The 12,201-nt window shown below is 45.4% G+C and overlaps 1 protein-coding gene across 3 annotated transcripts in view; it reads right to left on the bottom strand.

Moving 5' to 3' along the window:
- The window catches only part of SORCS1 (sortilin related VPS10 domain containing receptor 1), a 951,041-nt gene that overhangs the window by 856,056 nt on the left and 82,784 nt on the right, over positions 1-12,201 (bottom strand). The window lies entirely within an intron of this gene.

The raw sequence follows: 12,201 nt of genomic DNA, 5'->3' as shown, positions 1-12,201 counted from the left end.
TCACACATATGAGTATGAGCCCTACTAGCAATAATAGCAGTGATAATAATTATATCATTTCTTTCGGACGATTTATATAATTCTTGAATTATTTCTTTTATTCGCCTATTTAGTGTCATTACCTCCACAGCGCTTTTCCAGACACTGCTGATAATCCTACCTGGTGCTTCTAATGATGCAGATGCCTGACGCCGCCGCCGCCGCCGCGCCCCGGCCCGGTGTGAATTTCCTCCCCCGGTGACTGAGGCCCCATGAACAGATGCCAAGCTCGTTTATTTCTGCACATGCAGCTAAAAACTTCTGCTGGAGAATTATTTTTGTATTTATTTTTTGATCAGGGAGAATAAAATCGCTGAAATCATCATTTTTCTTCCATTTCCATAATGACTGCGGCGGTGGAGGCCGAGCCTGAAAAATGGAAGTTTGATAGGAGAACTGTCAATGTTTAGGAGATTACTCCACAATTCTGCCTTGGAATAAATGTTTTGGAAAATTATTTTTTTTTGTAATATATAAGAATATAAATAGGATGTAAAGCTTTGTGATAAAATATAATGTAACGCGTCCAGTAACTTTACAAGTTATCTCCTTTACGCCATTTTACAGGCTGACTTATACTCCAGTCACACCCAAAGCTGCACGTAAAAATCAATTTATTGGAAACAGACTACAGTCCGGTGACTTCACATCACATCACTGCTCTACATTGAATCATCCAATGAGCTCCCACAATGCACTGCAACTTACAGTAGTGCTTGAAAATTTGTGCGCCCTTCAGAATTTTACATATTTCTGCATGAATTTGCATAACACTACATCACATTTTCAATAAAAAATATTAGACTTTGTAATTTTTTTAAGTGAGGAAAATGATCCAATATCTTGTCTAAGAGTGGCAAAAGTATGTGAACCCTTTGGATTAGCAGATAATGTAAGGTGAAATTAAAACTTGAGTGGACGACTTGTTACATTTAAATAACAGAGATCTATCAAAGTCTGATCTTCACAAAGTCTGTGTCATCATGGCAAAAACAAAGGAGATTTATGAGAACCTCAGAAGAAAAGTTCTTGATGCCCATCAGGTTGGAACAGGTTAAATACCAGCGGTATGGGGGCTGAGGAAAAGGCTGAAATGGGTGCATGATTGTTTAAAAGCCGGCGGTAAAAAGCCGCCGGCTTTTAAACAATCACTCAGCCCCATACTCGCCTCCCCGCAGCCTCCCATCCCGATCCTAAGTTAGGACCGGGCGGAGAGCGCAGCACCAGGGAGTGGGGAGCAAAGGACCCGGGCAGGGAAGCCGGCAGTGAAAAGACTTCACCGCCGGCTTTACCGTTCGGTGCTGCGCTCTCCACTCCCTGATGTACGCTCTCCATTACTAACCTGGGCTTGATGTCAGCTGGCATTATAAGCTGACATCAACCCCAACCCTATTACCCCACTGCCAACGCTACAGGGCAGTGGGAAGAGAGAGGCTAAGTGCCAGAATTGGCGCATCCTATAGATGCGCCATTTCTGGGGCGGCTGACGGCTGGTGTTTCTAGCCTGGGAGGGGGCCAATATTCATGGCATCTTCCTGGGCTATTAATATCAGCCCCCAGCTGTCTGCCTAGCCTTTGCTAGCTATTAAAATAGGGGGGACCCCACGTCATTTTTTGGGGGGGGGTCCCCCATTTTAATAGCTAGTAAAGGCTAGGTATTCAGCTGGGGGCTGATATTAGTAGCCTGGGAAGCTCCGTGGGTATTACCCCTTTCCAGGCTTCAAACATCTGCCCCAGCCGTCTGCTTAACCTCCGCTAGAGACTAAAATTATGGGGGATCCCACGCCAATTTTTTTTTTAATAAATCCATTATTTTAACACTAAATGACACTTGAGGGGTTAATTAAGATGCAGTCCCTAAATTATTATTTTTAGTTTTAGTTTTTAAATAATTTTTCCCAAAAATTTTGACGTGGGCTTCGCCATATTTTTGTATGCCAGCCAGGTACAGCATCCAGGACCGGGCTGCCCCCAACCTCCAGCTGCCTATTTGTACCTGGTTGGACACAACAATATAGGGAAGCCCTTTTTTTAATTATTTCATGAATTTCATGAAATAATTAAAAAAAAAATATGTGGGGCTTCGCCCTATTTTTGTGTCCAGCCAGGTACAACTAGGCAGCTGGGGGATGGAATCTGCAGCGCAGGGAGGCCCAAGCTTTCTGGGCCCCCCCCCGCTGCAAATTGCAGTCCGCAGCCTCCCAAGAAAATGGTGCGTTCATAGAAGCGCCATCTTCTGGCGCTGTATCCAGCTCATCCAGGGCCCTGGTGCAGTGGCTCACTGGGTAATAAAGGGGTTAGGGCCAGCTTTGTATAATCCGCTGGCCCTGAGCCCGAAATTCATGGGGTCAGGTCAATATTAGACATGACCACCATGAATTTCTAGTAAAGTATTTAAAAAAAAACACAACACATAGAAAAAAATATTTTATTAGAAATAAAACAAAAAAACACTTAGAGACTCCATCTTTATTAAAAAAATTATCTTCCGTCCGACGTAGTCCAATGGAGTCTTCTTCTTTAGCTCAGCTACATCTCTGGTAGAGATTCTCTACCAGAGATGTAGCTGAGCTGTGCAGCCGTGGGAAAGTTTATGTGAGTTCATGCAGTGAACTGACATGAACCCTCTGAGGGCACCGCGGCTACTTCAAATGAACAGCTGATCAGCATCACCTGATACCTCAGCTGTTCATTTGAAATAGCCGGCGGGAAAGCCGGCAGTGAAATGACTTTACTGCTGGCTTTCCCGTTCGGTGCTGCACTCCCCGCTCCCTGATGTACGGCTCCCCGCTCCCCCGGCGCCTCCCATCCCGATCCTAAGTTAGGACCGGGCGGGGAGTGAAGCACCAGGGAGCGGGGAGCGCAGCACCGAACGGGAAAGCCGGCGGTAAAGTCTTTTCACTGCCGGCTTCCCCACCCGGGTCCTTCGCTCCCCGCTCCTTGTTGCTGCGCTCTCTGCCTGGTCCTAACTTAGGATCGGGATGGGAGGCGCCGGGGGAGCGGAGAATCGGGATGGGAGGCTGCGGGGGAGTGAGTATGGTGCTGAGTGATTGTTTAAAAGCCGGTGGCTTTTTACCTCCAGCTTTTAAACAATCATGCACCCATTTCAACCTCTTCCTCAACCCCCAGACCGCTTTATAGGCTCCAGCAGACAATTAGTCAGCTTACTCGCATTTCCCATTGACTTACATTGTACTTGTTACTCCTAGCGAGTAATCACAAGGAAACTCGGGGAGTAACGAGTAGCCCGAGTACCGAATAGTAACGAGTATACTCGCTCATCCCTTGCCATGACCTGTCCTGTGCACGCTGCGGCCCTGCTCCACCCATAGTGCTGCAGCTGGCTGAGACAGGTTTGTGGAAGTCAAAAAATGCAATATTGTTATGTAACTTCTGAGTTGTGCAAAAATATTGCAACTTATTACGGAGTTTTATGTCAGAATTCTGGTGTAAACCCCTTAATGAAACGACTCCTGTAGATTTGAAAGGTGAGACTTTCCTCTTTAAGGATGCAAATCTTTCTATATCTATCTATTACCTGTATATTATCTATCTATTTATCATCTCTATATCTGTCTAATGTCTATCCATTATCTATTATCTATCTATTATCTATATATTATCTATTATTTATCTATCTATTATCTATCTATTATCTATATATCATCTATCTATTATCTATCTATTATCTATCTATTTATTTGTCTAACTACACATCTATCCCAGGATTTGGGCTACAAGTCCTGGCCTTTTGGCTGAACAGCTCTGTGTCCAGACAGAACCCAGCAGCTCTTTCTCCCCCTCTCGTAGCAGAAGTCTCAGCAACGTGTGAAGAGCCAGTGACTTCTCTGCGTCCAGTCAGTTGTCTGCACACACAGCCTCAATCTCTCTTTACGTATCTAATATTTGTGCCGCTCATCAGCTTTCACATAAAACAAAAAACAGGATTCATCTCTTAGGCTATGTGCCCACGATGCAGAAATGCTCTGGATTTTTTCCTGAGCGCTTCTGCATCTCCCTGGCAGAAAAAACGCATGCGGATTTTACATGCGGATTATACATGCGGATTGTACATGCGGATTGTACATGCGGATTGTACATGCGGATGTGAAGCGTTCTTCACTTGCATTTCCGCATGTGGGTTGATAAGCGCTTTCCAAGCGATTTTAGCATCACTTGGAAAGTGCTTGACAACTTGGTCACACTATATAAATCCATGCAACCGGCATATATAGTGTGACCAAGTTAAGCTAAAAAAGAAGATTAAAAATAGTAAAAAATAAATAAAACCATTATACTCACCTTCCGATGGCCCCCGGTCTCCTTCTCCGGTGTCTTTGGCGGCTCTCGGTGGTGTGAAAGGATCTTCCATGATGTCATTTAGTCATGTCACAGGTCACGCGACCGCTGACGTCGGCGCTCGCATAACCTGTCACATGACTAAATAACGTCATGGAAGATCCTTTCACACCATCACGAGCCACTGGGGAGCCAGGACGCATCATACAGGAGACCGGGGGCCATCGTAAGGTGAGTATAATGTTTTTTTTTTTATTTTAAATTCTATTTTAACTACAGGTACTATGGTACCCGGGTCTGGAGGAGAGTCTCCTCTTCTCCAGACCCGGGTACCATCCGCACACTGAATCGCTTAATATCCACATGTGCACATGTAGTCATGCGGATATTAAGCGATTCAATGCGAGTCAATGGCGGCAAAAACGCCGCGCTTACGCAAAGTTAATGGGAGTGCTGCGTATTTTTCCGCAATGATAATCCGCAGCGGAAATTTCCGCAGGATGTGCACAGCACATGCAGATTATCATTGGGGGACATGGCAGAGCTTCTACCAAGCGTTTTTTAAGTGTTTTCGCGGCAGAATTGCCACTGCGGAAACGCTTAAAAAACGCATAGTGGGCACGCAGCCTTACAATGCAACATTGTTTCGATTGTCAGATAATGTGTCAGTTTCCTGATGATTCGATATTCCCCCCGTGAGCCCGGCCGTGTCTGGTGGTCGCACAGCAGACAGGATTCAGAACTGACTACTTTCCTATCATCCTCGTGTGCCCGGCACACTCTCCATATCTCGCTCACACACAGAGCTGCGTAATCTCTGTAGATGGATTACTGTGACTTGTAAGGAATTTCCGGTCCGCGCCGCTCCATACATCAGTCTGAATATTACAGTAATGGACCTTCCATCTTTCTGACACTAAACATTTGCAGGACGTGAGTGAGTTATCAGTTCTGAGGCTTTGGGGGTTTTCTTGTATCACGGACCGGGCAGAATGATCCCAGCATCATATTTTCTCTATTACTTATTGGGTTTATTCCTTTCGTTGCGGCTCGGAGTTTGCAATAAACAACTCTACGGGAGGCGATACGGCGCAGCGGCGATATATCCCCATAAACGCTCAGATATACGAGCGGAAACAATCGCTACTTGAACAAATGCCTTATAAACCACCCGCCTGTATTTATACCACTTGATGGTTTATCAGACGCTTTCTGGGGAAGGAATCATTACTCAAAAAGGGGCAAATTGAGAGCAAAGCATTCTGGGAAGTAGATCAAAGAAGCGTTAGGGTGGAAATAAATGACGGGCTCGATATAAGGTATAAAACGCAGATTTTGCTTCATTTATTCTCACTGTACTGACCTTGAGAGCAAAGAAAAGAGGAAATAATACTGTAGATTACTGAGCAAATTAGTGCAAGATGTGCATGAAAGTAACAGAAAAATGTGCAAACTCCGGGCCCCACTGTGAGCCGGTACACTAGACATTTATAAACCAGAACTGCCTGAGTTTTGCCACTTTTCTAGAATCTTTCTACATTAAAGACCTGATTGGAAATATTGCAAATTGTTACATAAAAAAGGCGCACGATTGCAAAAAAATAAGCCAAATTTCCAAAGTGAAATCCATCGGCCGTGATGAAAACATGTCTAAAATGGTGCATTAGTATAATAACAAAAAGGGCCACAATGTCTGCAGCAGGTTTTATAAATAAAAGTATCGAGGGTTTGTCCTCAGACTAAAAGACACCCGAATATTTAGTTAATTTTTCCTCCTAGTAGGTGGAAGTCTCCACATATTTCCTGGCATTTAATCCATAATTGCTCCAGTCCCCTAGACCACGAGCGTCCTATCCAGCGTCCTATTCATCGTCGTATCCAGCATCCTATCCATCATCCTATCCAGCATCCTATCCAGTGTCCCATCCAACGTCCTATCCAGCGTCCCATCCATCGTCCCATCCAGCGTCCCATCCATCGTCCTACCCAGCGTCCTATCCAGCGTCCCATCCATCGTCCTACCCAGCGTCCTATCCAGCGTCCTATCCAGCGTCCTATCCAGCGTCCTATCCAGCGTCCCATCCAGCGTCCCATCCAGCGTCCCATCCAGCGTCCCATCCAACATCCTGTCCAGCGTCCTATCCAGCATCCCATTCAGCGTCCCATCCAGCGTCCTATCCAGCATCCTATCCAGCGTTCCATCCAGCGTCCTATCCAGCATCCTATCCAGCGTCCTATCCAGCATCCTATCGAGCATCCCATCTAGCGTCCCATCCAGCATCCCATCCAACGTCCCATTCAGCGTCCTATCCAGCATCCTATCCAGCATCCTATCCAGCGTCCTATCCAGCGTCCTATCCAGCATTCTATCCAGCGTCCTATCCAGCGTCCTATCTAGCATTCTATTCAGCGTCCTATTCATCATCCTATCCAGCGTCCTATCCAGCATCCTATCCAGCGACCTCTCCAGTGTCCTATCCAGCGCCCCATCCAGCGTCCCATCCAGCATCCTATCCAGTGTCCTATCCAACGTCGCATCCAGTGTCCTATCCATTGTCCTATCCAGTGTCATATCTATCATCCTATCCAGTGTCTTATCGAGCATCCTATCCTGCGTCCTACCCAGCGTCCTACCCATTGTCCCATCCAGCGTCCTATCCAGTGTCCTATCCAGCATCCTATCCATCGTCCCATCCAGCATCCTATTCATCGTCCTATCCAACGTCCTATCCATTATCCTATCCAGCATCCTATCCATCGTCCCATCCAGCATCCTATCCACTGTCCCATCCAGAGTCCTATCCATCGCCGTATCCAGCGTCCCATCCAGCGTCCTATCCAGGGTCCTATCCATCGTCTCATCCAGTGTCCTATCCATCGTCCCATCCATCGTCCCATCCAGCGTCCTATCCAATGTCCTATCCAGCGTCCTTTCAATCGTCCCATCCAATGTCCCATCCATCGTCCTATCCATTGTCCCATCCAGTATTAGATAATGTTAGAAACTTTAAAATCTGCTTCTTTCTCCACTTACTAGTGTCTTCTGCATCTCCTCCCTCCACCTCCTGAACTCATCATTCACTATAAAGAAAACTGTTAGGCTGAGTTCACACGATGTGTATTTAATGCGTTTCCGCAGCATTTTTGCAGTTGCGTAAACGCCACGGAAACGCATTAAAAACGCATGGTAGAAGGGCAGCAATGTTCCCCAATAGAAATCCGCATGTGCTGTGCCCATGATGCGGATTTTTCCGCAGCGTAAACTCTGCACTCAAAAATCCGCAGCATGTCAATTAATTTTGCGTAAACGCGGCGTTTTCGCCGCCATTGACTTGCATTAGAACGCGCCAATTCCGCAAGACTGCATCTGTACTTGCGTTATTGGCGCGTTCTAATGTGCGGATGGCACCCGGGTGTGGAGGAGAGGAGAGTCTCATCCACACCCAGTTACCATTAAAAAAGTTGTAAAACAAGAATAAAATAAAAAATAAATGTATACTTACCATCTGTCGGCCCGCGCAGCGCTCCTGCTTGGTTCCCGGCACTTGCAGTGAGTTGTAGGACCTGCGCTGACATCAGAGTCATGTGACGGGTCACGTGACGCTGACGTCGGCAGGTCTTTCAATTCAAAGTTGCCGGCAGCCGGGAGAACGGATTGAGCAGGACAGCGCGGGCCATCGGAGGTAAGTATATACACTCTCTCGGGTCACACTATATAAATCCATGCTGTTTGCATGGATTTATATAGTGTGACCTAGTTGTCAAGCACTTTCCAGGTGATGCTAAAATCGCCTGGAAAGCGCTTGTCAATCTGCATGCGGAAATGCATGTGAATCCGCATGTGGATCCGCATGTATTCTGCAGGAAAAACGCATGCACAATCTGCATGCGTTTTTTCTGCCAGGGAGATGCAGAAATGATGCAGAAATTTTCTGCTTCATTTCTGCATCGTGTGCACATACCCTTAAAATCTATCATGTTCAAAACAATACAGACTGCCATCTCACTGAGGGATCAGATTACAACTGCCAATTGGAGAGGAGAGGGGGTAGAAAGGAGTAAAGCGTAAGAAAGAGAGATATGTTTCTTTCTAGTAAGTGTTTACCTCTCCCCAGTGCTGGATTCACAGGTACATTGCTCAGTATGGCTGTATGTTTTCCTCCATGCTACTTGTATAATGTCCTCTATGCTACTGCTATTATAAGTGTTTTATCATAACCAGGGATGGATTCATAGCTACTGTGCTCAGTACTGCTGTCAATTTCGTCCATGCTTCTGCTGCTTTCTAGTACATTATTTTCACATTCGAGAGTTGGATTCAAAGCTACACTGCTTATTACTGCAGTGAGGGCTTATCTCACTTCATAGCTAGATTCACATTTACACTGCTCAGTGCTGCTTTATAATCCATGCTGCCAATTTCCTCAATGTTTATGCTGCTTTCTTGTAAATTTTTATCTCAACCCAGTGCTGGATTCACAGCTACATTGCTCAGTTCAGCTGTATAATGTCCTCCATGCTGCTGCTACTTTCTAGTAAGTGTTTTATCTCAACCAGAGATGGATTCACAACTACTGTGCTCAGTACTGAAGTAAATTGCCCTCTTTTCTCTGCATCCAAAAAAATTAGATGGGGAAAATGCAGGAAACAAGTGATATAATGGCCAAAAATTATTCCTCATGTCCGCACATGACAGCTTATTGTGAACAGTTACCTCAAGTGACCGGAGCACTTTAAGTAGTGTATAGAATTATGTAAGGACTAAAACGTGAGTATAAATGATGATGAAACCAATGCTGCATCTGCGGAGCCTCCACTAGATCTGGATGTTTAGCATTAGACATTGTCCTCCACTACAGAGGATCTCCTCTTTACTATACTTTTCCTTTGTCAGTAGATCTTCAAGACGAAGAGTTTTGCAAAGCGCAGCAGTGTGAAGCCTCGTCGCCGCGACACTGTACCGCACAAAGACAAAGGCTCCGTGGACAAACGCGTTTCACTCACGACATCTTCTGATTAGAAGAGGAGGCTGTAACTCCGGGATCAGTCTCAGCAGGGCAGGTGATACATTCAGGGAAGATGCTTTCATACTTGACATCATAAGAACCGAAAAAAAAGAGAAGCTTGAAATGTATTTTTAAATTATAAATGTCAGGTTTTTGTCACATGACTGGAGGTTTTTGTTCCGCCATAAACCCGCTGGGCATTTATGGATGTCAATCTTAACTAGAGATGAGAAGTGAGTAGCGATTCTGCAAATCTGCTCCAAAAGTCTGTAAAAATAATAAAATAGTGAGAATGACCTCAGTGATTGTAAGTACTCCACCGACACGAACAAATAGCTGCACACCTGGATGATCTACATGTATGCCACCTGGAGACTCCTGGTCAGTGCCACTAGAAGATGGTCAAACCAGTTGGGGCTTCCAGAGTCAATCAGGTTCCTCATATCTCTGAAACCTTGTTCCACTTCTGGAGGAACCAAACTGCAACCTTGAGCTGGAGCAGATGTGTGAGCAGCGGCTGATGCAACGAAGGACCCTGATCCTCTACTGATGTTACATCGGCCATCCTTGCCCCCGAGGCTCCATTTGTATTATTTCCAAGATCTATCGAGCAACAAGTGGCTTTTTAGTTGATTATTGTAAGTTCTTCAATGTATATACATAAAGTACACAGCTCTGCAGATTTCTTTTCCCTGCAGTTATGTCTCACGGGGTGAGGTGGATCCTAGAAGCCCCTTGTTTGGATAACAAGTTCTTGAGCAACACGGACAGATGGTGCTGGTGCTGCAGAATGGTTGATTTAGGGTGAAGTGGTGCCAGTGAAATAATGGGCTGCAGAGGAGATACTGAACTGGAGTAACAGAACTGGAACAACAATGACAGATTAAGCATAGATGGGACAGCGAAAACCGATGTGGCAGAGCTGGAAAAGTGATGACAGGTATAAAGTAGCTGAAACAGTGAAAGACTGCTGCAGTAGAGCTGGTATGTAGAATCCTGATGTAGCAGAGCTGGTACAGAGGATGCTGATGTAGAAGAGCTGGTATGTAGGATCCTGATGTAGCAGAGCTGGTACAGAGGATGCTAATGTAGAAGAGCTGATACGGAGGATACTGATGTAGCAGAGCTGGTAAAGAGGATGCTAATGTAGAAGAGCTGGTACAGAGGATGCTGATGTAGTAGAGCTGGTAAAGAGGATGCTGATGTAGAAGAGCTGGTATGTAGGATCCTGATGTAGCAGAGCTGGTACAGAGGATGCTAATGTAGAAGAGCTGGTACGGAGGATACTGATGTAGCAGAGCTGGTAAAGAGGATGCTGATGTAGAAGAGCTGGTACAGAGGATGCTGATGTAGTAGAGCTGGTAAAGAGGATGCTGATGTAACACAGCTGGTACAGAGGATGCTGATGTAGCAGAGCTGGTACAGAGGATGCTGATGTAGAAGAGCTGCTACAGAGGATGCTGATGTAGCAGAGCTGGTACAGAGGATGCTGATGTAGCAGAGCTGGTACAGAAGATCTTGATGTAGAAGAGCTGGTACAGAGGATGCTGATGTAGAAGAGCTGGTACAGAGGATGCTGATGTAGAAGAGCTGGTACAGAGGATACTGATGTAGCAGAGCTGGTACAGAGGATACTGATGTAGCAGAGCTGGTACAGAGGATGCCGACCCAGATCGACAGCACATGCATTCAAATGGAATTGAAGCAGGACGTGAAGGTGTGGCAACCTTTTTTTCTGAATGTAACGACAAAGAAGATATTCAGGTACTGAGCACTAAAACTATTGAATACAAAATGTCTAACTTGGCTGAGAAGGAAGTGCGTTTATTTTGGTCGATAAAATCCCTAAAGGGTTATGTGGATTGCGGCCGGGTTCCACGTGGCTTGCGTGTGTATAAAGAAATGTCACATTTCAAAGGTGACCAAGACTTTGTCAAAACATGGGAACAGATCCAACTGGACTGCTCAAAAAATGTATTATTACTGGTTATACGCTAGAATGAGAAAGAGTATGATACTATTCTGTCAGAGTTGAATAAAACTAAGACGGAACTGCGTTCCCGTTTAACAGGAGTGCAATGGCGAGTCTGTCTTAAAAAACTTGAAAGCAAACTGATACCTCTGCAGTCTGAAATTAAACAGCGCAAAAAGGACAAGTTTGTACGGGACAAAACAGATTTTGAGACTGGGCAGATCTTTAACTGGATGAAAAATTCCCAGGTACAGTCCCAAAAAACACGTCCACGTAAAAATCAAAACCAGAAAAATAGAAATAAAAAAAGTATACCACGTAATTACTGGACATCTGATACTGACTCTAGTGCCTCGGATGATACTTTCCAGCAGGAACGTGAGGCGGGATTGACAACTACAAGGAGGCCCCCTTTGGGAAACGAACAAGGAGGGGGGGGGGAAGCATAGGTTGAGGAGGAACAAAACGAAAACAGGTGTCCTGGCGGAGATAACTGAAGGAACAGATCATTGTATTGTATACCCGATAAATTTGATATTGTGGACTTTAAGGTGGACTTACTTAAGGCTACACGTAAAATGCATCTGTTTAAATCCTTTTTGACGAATAAATCAGGCGTGCACCAAGAATTAGAGGGAGAGATCCCCTGTTCGACGGGTGCCGGAGGTTTCATGATGGATGAGACAACCAGACACCTGTTGGGCAGTGATGGATCCCTATTGTTGAGTTTGAATGATGATGACACAATTGGGGCGCACTCCACACAGACTAGTAGGGAGGCTTTTCGGGGGGGTGTTACATCAACCTTTATGCCCCCCCATAATTCCTGGGAATAACATCGATTTATTTCAGGAAGCTGTGATCAGGGATGTAGAGGCTTTAATA

This window comes from Phyllobates terribilis, unplaced genomic scaffold (genome assembly GCF_046119375.1).
Source record: "Phyllobates terribilis strain yellow unplaced genomic scaffold, ASM4611937v1 Scaffold_5__5_contigs__length_657084704, whole genome shotgun sequence".
Classification (NCBI taxonomy): Eukaryota; Metazoa; Chordata; class Amphibia; order Anura; family Dendrobatidae; genus Phyllobates; species Phyllobates terribilis.
The sequence above is the reverse complement of the archived record's forward strand: the minus strand, read 5'-3'. Positions and strand labels throughout refer to the sequence as shown.